The 14652-nt window shown below is 39.0% G+C and overlaps 1 protein-coding gene across 7 annotated transcripts in view; it reads left to right on the top strand.

Moving 5' to 3' along the window:
• The first annotated feature begins 8360 nt into the window (after positions 1 to 8360).
• The window catches only part of LOC149246351 (uncharacterized), a 240733-nt gene continuing 234441 nt past the window's right edge, over positions 8361 to 14652 (top strand). For 3 of the 7 annotated variants that reach the window (XM_089457879.1, XM_089457877.1, XM_089457875.1), the window contains exon 1: positions 8362 to 8768. The gene's annotated coding sequence lies outside the window, so the exon portion shown is untranslated. Of the gene's footprint in view, positions 8773 to 14652 lie in introns of all 7 variants that reach the window. The other 4 variants (XM_089457880.1, XM_089457881.1, XM_089457878.1 and 1 more) reach the window with 2 other exon arrangements.

The following is a 14652-nucleotide window of genomic DNA, read 5'->3' as shown; positions in this document are numbered from 1 at the left end:
ATGTGATGGTAGTCCCAAGACCTTTAGATTACAACTTACTTCTTGGGCGCGACTATGTTTATGACATGGGAGCTATTGTTTCAACACTCTTTCGAGTGATTTGTTTCCCACATGAAGGCAGAATTGTCACCGTTGACCAACTTTCATTTCCCGGTCCAAATATGGCTCCCAGTCAACCATCTTCCCTAAATGGTCCTTTTGTACCAATGGTATCATCCCTGCCACGGGTTAATTATGTGGCAACCTGTTCCATACCTACATCAACTAATGGTCAATTCAGTGATGTTATACATCATGTACTGGGGGCATTGGAACCAAATCTCTCCTTCATGACCCCTTATGAGTTGTGATCAACAAGGGTCTGAGGATAGTTCATTGTCTTGTGTCAACCTCGTTAAAAAATGAAACCAAGGATACGAGGATAGTTCTTTTACTGTGTCAACCTTGGTAAAAAATGAAACAGGTCCCATGAGGATGGTTCCTTGTCTTGTGTCAACCTCGTTAAAAAATGAAACAAGGAGTTCGAGGATAGTTCGTTGTCTTGTGTCAACCTCGTTAAAAAATGAAACAAGGATCCGAGGATAGTTCGTTGTCTTGTGTCAACCTCATTAAAAAATGAAATAAGAGTACGAGGATAGTTCATTGTCTTGTGTCAACCTCGTTAAAAATGAAACAAAGGACTACGAGGATAGTTCTTTGTCTTGTGTCAACCTAATTAAAAAAATGAAACAGGTCTCTGAGGATAGTTTGTCATCTTGTGTCAACCTTGTTAAAAAACAAAACAAGGGTCTGAAGATAGTTCGTTGTCTTGTGTCAACCTTGTTAAAAAAATGAAACAAGGGTCTGAGGATAGTTCGTTGTCTTGTGTCAACCTCGTTAAAAAATGAAACAAGGGTCCGAGGATAGTTCGTTGTCTTGTGTCAACCTCGTTAAAAAAGAAACAAGGGTCTATGAGCATAGTTCCTTGTCTTGTGTCAAGCTCGTTAAAAAAATGAAACAAGGAATTTGAGCAGATTTCCTTGTCTTGTGTCAAGCTCATTAAAAAATGAAACAAGGTCACCTGGAGAAAAGTTCCAAGTCGAGTCTTTGATTAGATCTTGTAAAATCCCATTCGAGTCTTTCACTTGATCTCGTAAAAGAACCTTCATTCCATCCACTTAATAGCCACGAGTAGTCTACTTAGGTGAATGTAAAGAAGCTTGGGGGGCATGCACCTAGTGGTAAAGATAAGTTTCCCTGTAGGTTATGTGAAGGGAATCACCCCATTCACCTTTGTCTATCTGGACGAAGCCAAATAGGTGTTGGATAACCGTCCTGCTTCACCACAACGAATTCCATCTGGTTACAGGAGACTCTCCCTTTCATCATGCTGGGGGCATGTAAACCAATCTCAAGCATAGCTTTTCATTTCGAGCTTGTATAAAAATGAAACTGAATCCAAGTATAGTTTGTTTGTTTCAAGCTTGTGTAAACATGAAATTGAATCCAGGCATAGTTCCCTATGGTTCAAGCTTGTGTAAAAATGAACCCATTTCCATTTTAACTCTTGTGATTGCCATTCTATCAACGTCTTTCATCAGATGAGCCTTGGTCGTTTCATTTCATCACCACCATCTCTTTGGTATCATTCACTTTCACTTGGTTGTCTTACCTTTTCTGAGGAACAGTTGCAATGAGTGGTCTTATTAGAAAGCCTCTTCACATAAATCAACATGTTTTGAGAAGTTCCCACATCACCGAAACCAGTTGCTATCCTAGACACCACTCGTTCCTCAAAATGGAGTCCTCTTTAAGCTCTTTTCAGACTCTCTAAACATGAAAAGATTGTCGAGCACTTGTTGTTTCTGGCTCGTTAAACGGATTAGAATCAATATCTACTCAGTATAGTTTTACCCCTTCTTCGGGCTGAGATAGATTAACTGCGAAAAAGGTACTTGTTGGTCAAACATGATCAATAGGTTCTCTATTGTATTGTTTTATGCTTTTTTGGGCTTGAGAGACAAATGTATGAAAAAAGAACTTTTGGGGTTTCCTTTTAGTCCCTTTTCAGACTCTCTAAATGTTAAAAGGACCAAGTTCTCTTTGTCGTTAAACTCGTTAAAAACATTAAACAGTGACAAACATGCCCATCTAGACAAGACCGAGTTTCACCTTTGCTAGACTCGTTAAAACATCAAATAGCGATGGATTCACCCAAATGGTGAATTATACAACAAGCATATGTTATCCTCCTCAAGCTTTATTAAAAATAAAGAGGTACTAGTCAGAAATGACTGGGAAAAATCTGGGAACACTTTATGGTAGCGGGTCGCTCTTGAACATGACACTTTCACCTCATCACCATGACTATGTGGGTTGGGTCATTTAGCTTGATGGTTATCACACCGTTGGTCTATCATACCATCCATCACTTTGTTTTGGGTCAATGCTACCAATTCACTTCAGTGTCACTAATATGTTCAAGAGAAGTCATTCAGTTCAAAAATTCATTCTTTACAATACAGTAAACCTTCATTTTCATGCTCGCCATTCCTGAAACTTGTGTCATCAGTTAATATTTCATCTCAAAAATCATTTACCTTGTTTCGTGTCGTTGATGTGGGATACATCAAGGCCCTCCTGTGACGAGTCACTTCTTGTCGACGTCAGCACGCCATCCAAGAAGCTGACTTAGAAACACCCCTTCTGTACCTTGAGGCTTGCATACATCAATGGCAGGTTTCTCGCTTCCGGCGATAGGTTGACATCACTAGCCTTCGACCAAAAGACTTCATATGGTGTTCAACATCAAATCATTTATTCACACCATGCGGAATGTATTGCAGTACCTTGAGGGTCATTATCATTATCAGTGATTCCTCTCGTATCTGTTAACGACTTACATCATTGGCTGGTAATCAGACGATGTCTCTCCATGTTCGACTTCAGGTCATCTATTCACATGGTTAGACTTGTACTTGAGTGAAAGATTGGACGAGATTGAAGACCCCGGATCTAGTTTCATCCATCCGGGCTGCAATATATTTTTAGGAGTACCATATCAAATGTACAATGGCCTTACATTCATGGTCATCCATTCATAGTTCTACATCTGTAGACGAATATATTTGTACATGTAATGAAAGTTTATAAAGCTGAGCATGGGTATGCCTTTCCTCAGCTAATTATGAGAAATAATCAAAGTATCATGATATTTGTATTGTAACTGATGCAGGTCACCTTCCGTTTCGAAACCTTCTCTCCAAGTGGTAAAGCATCTCACTCGACATGTTTATTTTCTACTTCATGCTTTAGGGGGCAACTGTTACAGGAAAATTTGGGCACATCAACCCCGACTTCCAGATTTGTATTATTAGGGTCCATCAACCCCTAATTCAATTGTTTTCATTCCCTAATGAAGTTAACCTACATCATGCTTGCCTCCCAAGAGTTTCATGACACAATTCATCCAAAAAATGCCCCTAGAGGGATTAGCGCAGATGGCCCTTTATCAGGCTGCAATGCATTGCAAGAACTGCACTGTCTGGGTGCTATGCATCGCACCTAGCCTTTGTTTCACCTGCGATGAGCGAGATTCTTCGAAGTTTTTAAATGAATCCATTGGATTCCTCATCCAATGGATCCTTGGATCCTTCTAGAAGTTTCCAGATGGATTGGAGCTTGCTTTTGGATGAGGAAGAAGATGAATGAACCTTAATCCATTATCCCTTCCTCCATGGAACCACTTCCCAATTTTGGCAAAGCATTCATGAGGGCCATTAATAGCTTAACCTCCTCCATTCAGTTATAAAAGGACCAAGCATTCAAAGGCTGGTCTAGGTTGGAACTTCTTGAGTTAAGGAAATGTTGTTTGAGTAAGACTTGAAAGAGAGTAATGTTATCATGTCAAATTGTTGTTTCATGAGGAGAGAAGGGTTTGAAGCTGGAAGGATGACGCTGAATTGGACATGCAGCTACATGGGTTGTAATATTTCCTTCTATTGATAAAGAGTTCTATGCTTTTTCCCATTCATTTGTTATGTGATGTATATTGCACTTTCGATTATATAATATGTTTAGTTAACAGATCGATATGTATGCTTTGATGGTTTTTTGTCTCGACTTGTGTGCAGGTACCTTCCAAGCGAGTTAAGTACAAAATGGAGTGGCGAAAGTGGTCAAGGGGAAGAGGCATCGAGCGAGAGATACAGGTTGGTTCTTTTGCTCCTCTTTCTTTTATCTGTTAGCTATAGGAAAAGCAATGGAATTACTTTAACTGTTGTTCTAGACTTGCTACTAGGTCTAGGGGTTAGTCGTTTGAAGAAACACTAAATTTTCCCATAACGCATAAGGTATCATTACCTATCCTATTTACATCACTTTGAACATTATACTTAGATTACCCATGTAAGTGAATACATGGAAATCTCCCTTGTAATGAAATTCCACTAAAGAGCGAGAGGAGAATTGTTGAGGTGATAATGGCAATATCTCCTCATTGTTGTTATGGGGTCTAGTCCTCGTCTTGTGAATGCCATTAGAAGGCTTGCTAGATTTTGCAGCAACATGTTCCAAACATAAATTATGAATAAATTGATTCATTAGCACACTAATAGTACACACTAATACTACAACATAATAAGTTTGTAACAACACATTCTATAGCTCGTTTTGTCGTAGATCAAAATAGCAAAAAAACTCTAAAGCTAATACAGATGATAGGAAAACAAGTATGCAAAACAATAAATGATAAGACTGCAAATCTATCTTGGACTAGCTACTAAATATAGAAGGAAATAATAACACAATAATGTACAAGACAACGAGGCAAGCGTACAAGCAAAATAATGAAGCTACAAAAACGAACTTAACCAAATCCACAACCAACCAATTAACACGGGAAAAATAAATATGGTACAATGCCTTACCCTGAGTGGGATCTTCTCCAAGTTCAATTATGCCTATATCCACAAGCTTAAAAGAGTAAAGCTATGATTGAATGCCATGCTTCAAACCAAAAGTGCTACAATTATACTATAAAGGAAAACCAATCTTACAACATAAGTTATTCTATTGATTAATCGATTTTTTTCATCTTGGTCCACAAGATGAACCTCATTAGTAGGTTTGAAACATCGACCAAATAATAAGGTTATGTGATTAATCCGAAAGTTAGTTTCAAACATAAGTTTTAGTTTGATGTCTTGCACAAATAGGGTAACAACATCATTGCAAATATTATTACATATGTATACTTGTTCCATAAATGGAATGATAGGTTTCTTAAATTAAGAAATCAATTTTAATACACACAGATCCAAAAGAACTAGTCATGAATATGATTGGATCAAAACCCAATCAAGCATACTCAAATGCTTCCTTAGATGGTCTTTGAGTTACTCGTGTCATTAAGTTCTATGGGTTCCTCTGATCGTGATAGGATGCAACTTGTGATGCTAGTTTTATCCATGTGATTATAATTAAAACCCGAACTGAACCTAATTCCGTGCTCGCATATATTGTATGGAGTATCGAGCATGACATTGTTTAACTGAAGAACAAACCCCTGATATGCCTATGCCCCTATCTTCTTGGAATCTCAGATCAGGGTGAAGGCCTTTTCACATTGCATGAGATACCTTTGATCAGGGTGAAGCCCCTTCCAACCTCCATGAAAATCCTTTAACCAAAGTTTGCTATTAGCGTTTAGCATTTTAATATTCACCACAAAAGCAAAGCTATATCGTCCCCGACACGAAGGCAAAAGGTATATTGACCTGAGGCACATAAATATACACAATGTTCCAACTAATCCCTAAGACACATTTTCATTGTAACCATGAAAAGAAAATGAGAGAAATCAATAATAATTATACACATTAACAAAACCATGACAAGTGGAAGTGATCAATGGAAAAACAATTATATATTAGGACAAAAAGGGAAGTATTAATCTGGCAAAACATGGTCAAAATGGGGACTCATCGCACACTATATGTCCTACACTAGCCTTATTTAATAGAGACAACCTCAACAAGGAACAACTTCTCTATCTACTCAAGGAGGTTTGAGAACCTTAATGGTCTAGACTCTGTGTTAATTTATTTAGTTTTACAAGGCTCTACAATGGGATTGCCAAACGAAATATTACAAGATACAACACATTATTTTGCGTTGACTAAGTAGCATTGGCGTTCCTCACAAAGATTACAAACTTCAGTTGTTGTGGGAGGTAAACCATTCAAAGTTATCAAGACACTTTGAAGTGGAGAATATGATAATGGATTTGTAGAGGCATTTCTTTTAGTGGAGAACAATGTAAATGATGGTAAAACTTGTGTAAAGTGGTACTCTCTGTCACATATCAATGTTAACAAATTAGAAATTGGACGAATCCATCCCAATTTTAGTGTTCACCATATTGTGACAATTGGTTGAAATAAACATTCTAAAAGGTCTACCAACTACTTGTAAAGCATTTCTTTTAGTGGAGAACAATGTAAATGATGGTAAAATTTGTGTAAAGTGGTACTCTCTATCACATATCAATGTTAACAAATTAGAAATTAGACGAATCCATCCCAATTTTAGTGTTCACCATATTGTGACAATTAGTTGAAATAAACATCCTAAAAGGTCTACCAACTACTTGTAAAGATAATAATTGACATCTTATAGTAGTCATGGGTTACTTTAGCGAAATGATCATCATGATACTCTGTAAGAAGACACTTTAAAGGTACAAAGACCACATAATTGTTCTTTAAAAATATTTAATAACATGATGTATAAGTTAGCCACTTTTTATATGTTAAATTGAGTTTATCATAATTAATGTCACGATTATACTATTTCCCCTAGTGCTTTTTCATTAGAATCATGAAAAACCAAAATAGAAATATATTGGGTTTTGTTCTTACAACCCAAGACTGTAAGGATGGAGAATTATGATAGGAGAAGACAAAGAAACTTTATCTCCCTCCCTCCCTTGGAGAATTATGATAGGAGAAGATAAAGAAACTTTATCTCCCTCCCTCCCTTGGAGAATTATGATAGGAGAAGATAAAGAAACTTTATCTCCCTCCCTCCCTTTGTTTATAATTTTGTATTTATTGGATGGGAAGATATGTATCATTTTAATCATGATTTCTTTTTTAAATCCACATATATCTTTTTTTTCCAAAGAAAAAAACGAACTTTTTATATTATAAAAAGTTGCATGTACATACACAGCTCTATTGCTGTTATAACAGTTTTGTTTGCACAAATTGCTCAAAAAAGAGTGAAACTTCTCTTCCCGAGAAGAGATCAATTCTCCAACGATCTGTCATTCACTTCCTTTGATTTTCATGTGTCCATCCTGTTTCCTGTTTTGTGCTGGCTGTATCATAAGGCATCCAAAAGGGAAACATATACCTCGCACCCATAATCGACTGTAAAAACCATAAATACTATTTCAGCAGTATTTTATAATAACAAAAAAACCAAAAAGAGTATGCTGATCCACTGGTTTCTGTTAGAGATTTTCTGCATATGGAGGCTGGTCCGAGACGTAGCTTTCTCCATTCACTTCCTCCCTTATTCTCCAGCTGCCCACAGCTTGTTCAATACCGTCTTTAGAAAGTTTGTCTGCCATATCATTTCGTTCCCTGTAAATATGATGAATGGACAAGGAATTAAAAGACATTTTCAGATTCTGAATTTCTTCAAATAAAGGTTGTAATACATAATTTTGGCATCTGCTACGTCCATTTAACCAATTGATTACATTTAGTGAGTCTCCAAAAATTTGTACTGTGAGGGTGTTTTTATGAATCAACCAGCATAAGAGATATTTGAGGGCAGATAATTCAGCAAAATTATTTGATCCACTTCCCAGTCCGATGGATGCTTTAATAGTATGGGTATTGTTTAAATGTATAACAAATCTTATCCACATATATCTTAAAATATATATTTGTTTTTATTTTAAATAAAGTTGATAATATTCAATAATATTTTTGGTATTATATATATATATATATATATGATTTTTAATAAATTTTTTTTTATCCAATAAAAAATAACAAATTATATGGTAATTTTTTTAAACTAATCATTAAAATAAAATTAGTTTAGACCTATGTTAACCCTGGATCTATCAAGCTGATCTCTAGAAGCGCAAACCTTATTTTTAATGCAAAATTTGAGAAAAAATATAATTAATGTGCTCATTTTAAATATATCTAACATTATATATTATAGGAATACATCTCAATTCTAAAAATAAATAAATAGGAATACATCTCAATTCTAAAAATAAATAAATATATAAAAATGATTATATATATATATATATATATAATAAAATGAAACCAAATTTGGACAAGTATGATACCAAATTTTTCCAAATCGCTGATGAACACAATTTTAAAACGTGGAACCTTACACATTCAACTTATTTACCTTATGAGGTTGCATAACTTGGAGCACCTGAAAGTGATAATATTGCTGAACCACAAGAGTTGAATTACTTCACAAGGGCCGTAGGAGTTCAAGGAACCGGAGTGAAAACTAGATGCCAAGCAGGCTTACCCGCCAAATTCTTTTGCATTGCTCACTTCTTTCATCATATAATCCAGGTTCTTTCATTTTCCATTTTGGTACCGTTGAAGAGGTGCTGTTTACTGTGAAGTTATATTATCTGCCCGATTTGACACGCGGGTAATTTCATTAATCCTTTTGGTGCCATCGAAGAGCTGCTTTTGCTGCGAAGTTACATGATCATTCCGATTTGGAGCACTGGGCTGGTAAGTACGTAAACTTCTTTATGTTGATTCACATGACCCTAATTGTTTCAGACTTCAATATATTCTGCATGCAAATATTGCTGTTGGTATTTTGAATGTTTTATAAATTTATTTTTGCTACCCAGCTTTACCCCACTGTCAAACCCTTTTGATAAATTTTGCTGGTGGCATTTTGAGTTGTTTTTTCCTGTGACACAGCTTTGCCCTGCTATCCAACATTTATTAACTAGACAGAAAATTGATTGTAGGGATAAGTTTGTTTACTATATTCTCCACTTTTAAATTAGTCCCCTCTCTAGCAATTCTCTTTGTTCTCCAATCCAAATGACGAGATAAATTGGATCGAGCCCTGCATTGGCGCACTCACAAAACTGTTGCCTGCTATAAGTGAGTTGCAACTTGCTTAAAGCTGTGCGGAACCCATTTGTTGTCTGTGCGCCAAGTTGAAGGGTTCTTTATTTTTAAGTTACTTAGACAAACATGCCCCGAGGTTGGCGGCTTCACTGCATTACACGATGGTCTCTTGGTTTGGGTGCCAGGTCGTAGGGTATCTATTAACTATTCTTCCAAATTTGTACATGTTCTCATCCTGTTTTGACTAGCGATTTATGTGGGTCAGACCACAGAGACAATGGAACACTGGCGGATGGTCTGACATTCTGTCGACCTGACCAGTTAATCAAGGCCCCGTTGGTTACAAATTGAAGGCCTAAATCCATTTTTCATTCTCAGCAGGTGAGACAGAGAAGGCACTCAATAAGCCACTTATGAATGCCCCAAGAAACAGAAGCCACACATAGGTCAGTATGGCAATATGGTGCAACAATGACACATAATGCAGTACAATGATGGGTACAGTCATGATTAATGAAGCATGATGTGATGCAACATAGTGATGATGGGTGTAGCATGGTGCAGCTCGGTGAGGTGCAGCATGATGACGAAATGTAGCACAACGATAGGTGAAGGAGTCACCTTGGAGAATCAGTTGAAGCAGCATGTCTTCAATTGATCTCATGTATCATCTTCTTAGAGATGATCTATGCTCTTATTTAGATAAGTCAAAGTGTTGACTTCCATTGTAAACGTACTCTCTCTCTCTCGCTCTGCTGAACTATATAAGAAGAATTGATCAAGGGTTCCCCACATTGGGGTTTGTCCCTGGCTAGCGCCACATCTTGTGTCCTCTTGTCTTGGCTTGTCTTCTGCAATTTAGGTCTATGTTCTATCTGCAGTTTACTTTAACGCTGATGTGATTGCTAATATGTGAAAATTGAAATAAATTGCTCTAAGCATAGAACATACCTAAAATTAACAGTAGTACTGCTCCTTGATGGCATCCCGGAACGAATTCCAGGTGGGTGCGGCTAAAAACATTGAGGGCGTACTTTTATCCCTCTGCTCACAGTAGGTTTCCCACCAGTCCATGATGTGGGAGGCTACTTTGAGAAGGGCAAAAGTATTCTTTTCCCGACTGGAAAAATCATGAACAAAAAATATCCTTCTAGCAGATTTAACCATTTATCTACGACGTCTACATCTATTTGGTCCTCAAATATGGGAATGTCAAAGTTTAATTTCACCTTAAAAGGAGTGGCGTCTCTAGAGTGGCTGCTGGATGTGGATGCGCCGTCAGTGGGCAACCGTTGAAGGATCTGTGCAAAGTTATCCATCATCGCGTTCCTTTGTTTCTTGAGGGCCTCCTTGAGCAATATTTTGATAGGGTCTCCTGCTCCTTTGTCTTTCTTTTCTTCCCTCATGGGCGGCCGTCGGGGTTTGCGAGGCTAATCTTGCAAAGGTTCAACTATATCAAGCCTTAACTCCTTATACCCTGATCTCGTTGGGGACATGCAAAGAAGGATCGAGAAAGAGCAAACTGCTCTAATACCACTAATCCGAATTTAAAAAGGAATGCAACAAATTATCGATATAACCATACATACAAAGATGCAGCGGAAATAAACCTTCATTTCATTAATATCAAAGAACTAAAATATGCTTACATACAGAATGGAAATAAATTGGCTCGGGCAATGGTAGCTTATCTCTTACAAGAGATGTGGTGGCAACATGCCACTGAAGTTTGTTACAATGAGGCTTGAAGGGCTTTTTATTATTGAGAAACAATGGAAAACCCTAAACATCGAAAAACCTAACCCTAGGAGATGAAACGCCAAACTATGGGCTCTGTTGGGGTAAGTTGGTATATCAACTTCTCGGGGTCGTAACTTTGGCATACGATCTCCGTTTGATGCATATGATACCTCGTTAGAAAGATCTATCCGAGGACTACAACTGCTGACAGCGAATACCGAGTTGAAAAGTCATATTAGCCACCTGTGCTTTTCCCAAAAGACGTTGTAGGCCTCAAAACGGCCCCAGAAGTTCAGGACCCGAAAAATTGCCAAAAATAGTAAATTGTGCTACAATTAAGGAAATTGAAAAACTGAAAGAAACAATGATGGGGGTCCAAGTGGAATAGTCTGGTGGCCACTAATATCCACATGGATCATTCCTCCCCCCTTAGGAAGCAATGGTCCCCATTGCGTTGAGTTCCTGCATGAGATGAGGAAACTTCTGCTGAACTTGGTCCTTGGTGAGTCACTTGCCTTGGTGAAGGAGTTGGCCTGATTTGACAATTCGATATAGTTGGATCCTTTGCTGTCGAGTGTTCTTGATTTGTGTGTCCATGATCCAATCAGTTGTGGCTTGTTCCATGCAGTCTGGGTTTAACTCTGTTGGTGTGAGTTGTTTTGTAATGTCGGATGTGTCCAACAATGGTGGAAAGTAGGGCCGAAGGCGGTCCACATTGAACACTGGGTGCAGACCAAGGAATGGTGGAATACTGAGCTCAAAGGCATTGTCCCCTACTGTCTTGGTGATGGTGTATGGCCAATATCAGAGTGAGCGAAGCTTGTGGTGGGGCCCAGTGAGGCGCTCTTTCTGCAAATGTAGCCAAACTTTGTCGCCCATCTGGAACTTGTGTGGCACCCGATGCTGATCATGTCGTTGCTTGTACATAGCATTGGCTCTGTCCAATATGTCATGGACTTGTTGGCAGATGTGCTAAATGTGCTCAATGAAGCTGTTTGCCTCTTCGACTTCAAGTTGGACATGAGTTGAATTTGCTTGAGTAACTGCAAACGGTATGGCCACATCAATGGGACATAGTCGCTAGAATCCCAAGCCCACTTGAAAAGGGCTGTGGCCAGTCGAGTTGTGGAGAGCCCGGTTATAGCTGTGCTGGACATAGGGGGGCTCTTATCCCATGTGTGTGGATGCTATGAGTTGTACATGCGTAGAATGTGTATGATCATCTTGTTGATGACCTCTGTTTGGCCATTAATTTGGGGATGGAAAGCTGTGGACTTGGTGAGCTTGGTGTTCAACATCGACCAAAGACTGGACCAAAATGTACTGAGGAACCTGTTGTCCCGATCTGAGATGATAGATTGTGTGATCCCAAAGTGTACTCACACTCGTTCAAAGAAGAGTTTAGCAGTGGCTTCTGCTGTGATATTCTTCTTGTAGGCTGCCATAATGGCCATCTTCGAGAATCTGTCAACGACCACACAAACACAGTTGTTGCCATGCTTAGTAGAAGTAAGGTTCGACATGTAATTCGTGGAGATGGATTCCCAAGGTCGACTAGGGGTAGGCAATGAGGTATAGAGGCTTTGCTTCTTGATGGTGGGTTTGGAAATGGCGCAGACAATGTAGGATCTGATGTACTTCTCGACATCTTGTTGAAGATTCGACCAATAGAAATACTTCTGTAGTACTGCCACTATTTTGTCGACCCTGAAATGCCCAACAACTCGATTACAGTGCGCTTCGCAAATCATCTTGGCACGCTCGCTTGAAGGAACAAAAAGCTGTCCCAGGTGGCATAACAGTGCATCATGGATATGAAATTCGGGAACTTGCTGACCCTCCAAAAGCTTCTGATATGTGTGGCTGAATTCTTGGTCGCTTTTGTAGAGAAGTGGCCAATCAGAAGTCTCGTGCCCACAAGAGTTGAGCACGGTGGTTAACGCCATGATCAAGGGTCGGCAGAGGTAGTCTGCAACATCATTGGTGCTGCCCTTCTTGTACTTGATATTCAAATGGAATTGTTACAGTTATGTGGACTACTTTAGATGACGATCATTATGCAACTTCCCTTGTCTGTATGAATTGTAGGGGTCGGTGGTCTGTGTGGATGACTGTTTCCTTCCCAAAAAATGTAATGCTTCCATTGTCGACAGGCCTGCACAATGGAATACATCTCTTTGTCATAAGTGGGATACTTTCGGACTATGTCTGAAAGTGTCTGTTAAAATTGGCAACTAGGGCCAAACTCCATGTGGGTCTACTTATTCATGGCAACTGATATTTTTCTTGGATTCCTCTCGTTGAGAGGTGTAGGATTGATCTAAAGATCATCCGATTTTGACATGTATTCATGGAGATATGAATTTATTTGTGTTATGGGGCAATTCGTCAAGGCCGACCAGCAACCAAATTGCCCCCACATGTGCTCAACGTTTTAGTATAAAAAGAGGTGGCTTGCTAGTCATTTGCTCACACACTCTTCTTGTGATCTCTTCCTCTCCACTTGTCTTTGGGTTTTGGTGGGAGGAGAGATCCTAAGAGACAACGCTGCCCTAATGAAGAGATGCCCTAGGTCTGAATGTTGCCATGGGAAAGAAGGATTACGCAACCCTAAAAGAAGATGACCTAGCTTCTAACGTGGCTGTAATAAACATAGTTAATGAAGTCAGTCTCAACGCTGTCTTAGAAGGGAGTTCATTCCCTAACCGCAAACCCTAAGACGCTGCCATGTGCTGTCATATAAGGATGCCCTAGACTCTAACACAGTCATGTTGAAGAAGGCTTTAACGCAGAAGAGAAAGGCATCTATATCGTTGGTCTAGAAGAGACCCTAAGCTGTCCTAAATGCAGGTCTAAGAGACCATATGATGCTGAGCTATGAAAACCCTAAATTTGCTATCAATGTGCCCTAGCCGCAGGCTTGTGAGAAGATTTAATAGCAGTCACGATGGAGAACCTTCAACGCTATTCTAAAGACTTTAATGTAGCCTTGGAATCACAGTAAGGAAAGGCATAACGTAGACACTAAGACACTGTTCTTATATGCCCTAACGCTGTCCTAAAAGAGAAGCCCTAGTCATGAAGGAGACACAACTCTAACGCTGCCCTAGATATGGTCATGGAAATACAGCAAGGAGTGGGTAAAAACGCATGTCTATAACAAACATCTTGGCGCTGATTTAGGAGGGTCATATCATGCCCTAGCTGTAGAGAATAAGAGGGCTAATGACTGTATAAAGGAGGCCTAAAAGGACAGGTTCTAAATGCTGTTAAGAGAGCTCCATATACGCTGTCCCAAGTTGGCCCTAATCAGCAGCTACAGAGCTGCCCTAGCTGTTGTCTATCTAGCCCTTAAGAAGGGTCTTGTAGCATTGACAACATAGTGATAGGGCGCATCAATATGATATGATGGGACAACATAGTAATAGAGTACAACATCATGAATGTATTAAAGTGCAACATGAAGGATGCAACATGTGTATGATGGGTGCAACATAGTGCACAATGATGGGTACAACAGTCATTGGTGCAACATAGTGCACAGTGATGGGTAAAACAATGAATAGGTGCAACATAGTGCACAATGATGGGTACAACTGTGAATAGGTGCAACATAGTGCACAGTGACAGTGGTGCAACACATTGATGCATAGTGCAACATGATGATGAAGAGTAGCATGTTGGGTACAACATGATGAGGTACAACTCAGTGATGGTGCAGCACAGTGATGATGGACATGGTATGATGGTGCAACACAGTGATAGGTACAACAAGGTGATGGAATCACCT

The sequence above is a fragment of the Pinus tabuliformis genome, chromosome 7 (genome assembly GCF_031772625.1).
Source record: "Pinus tabuliformis cultivar Carrire ecotype Pingquan chromosome 7, CPIR1, whole genome shotgun sequence".
NCBI lineage: Eukaryota > Viridiplantae > Streptophyta > Pinopsida > Pinales > Pinaceae > Pinus > Pinus tabuliformis.
Note: the sequence above shows the minus strand (reverse complement) of the source record. Positions and strands in the feature narration are given on the sequence as shown.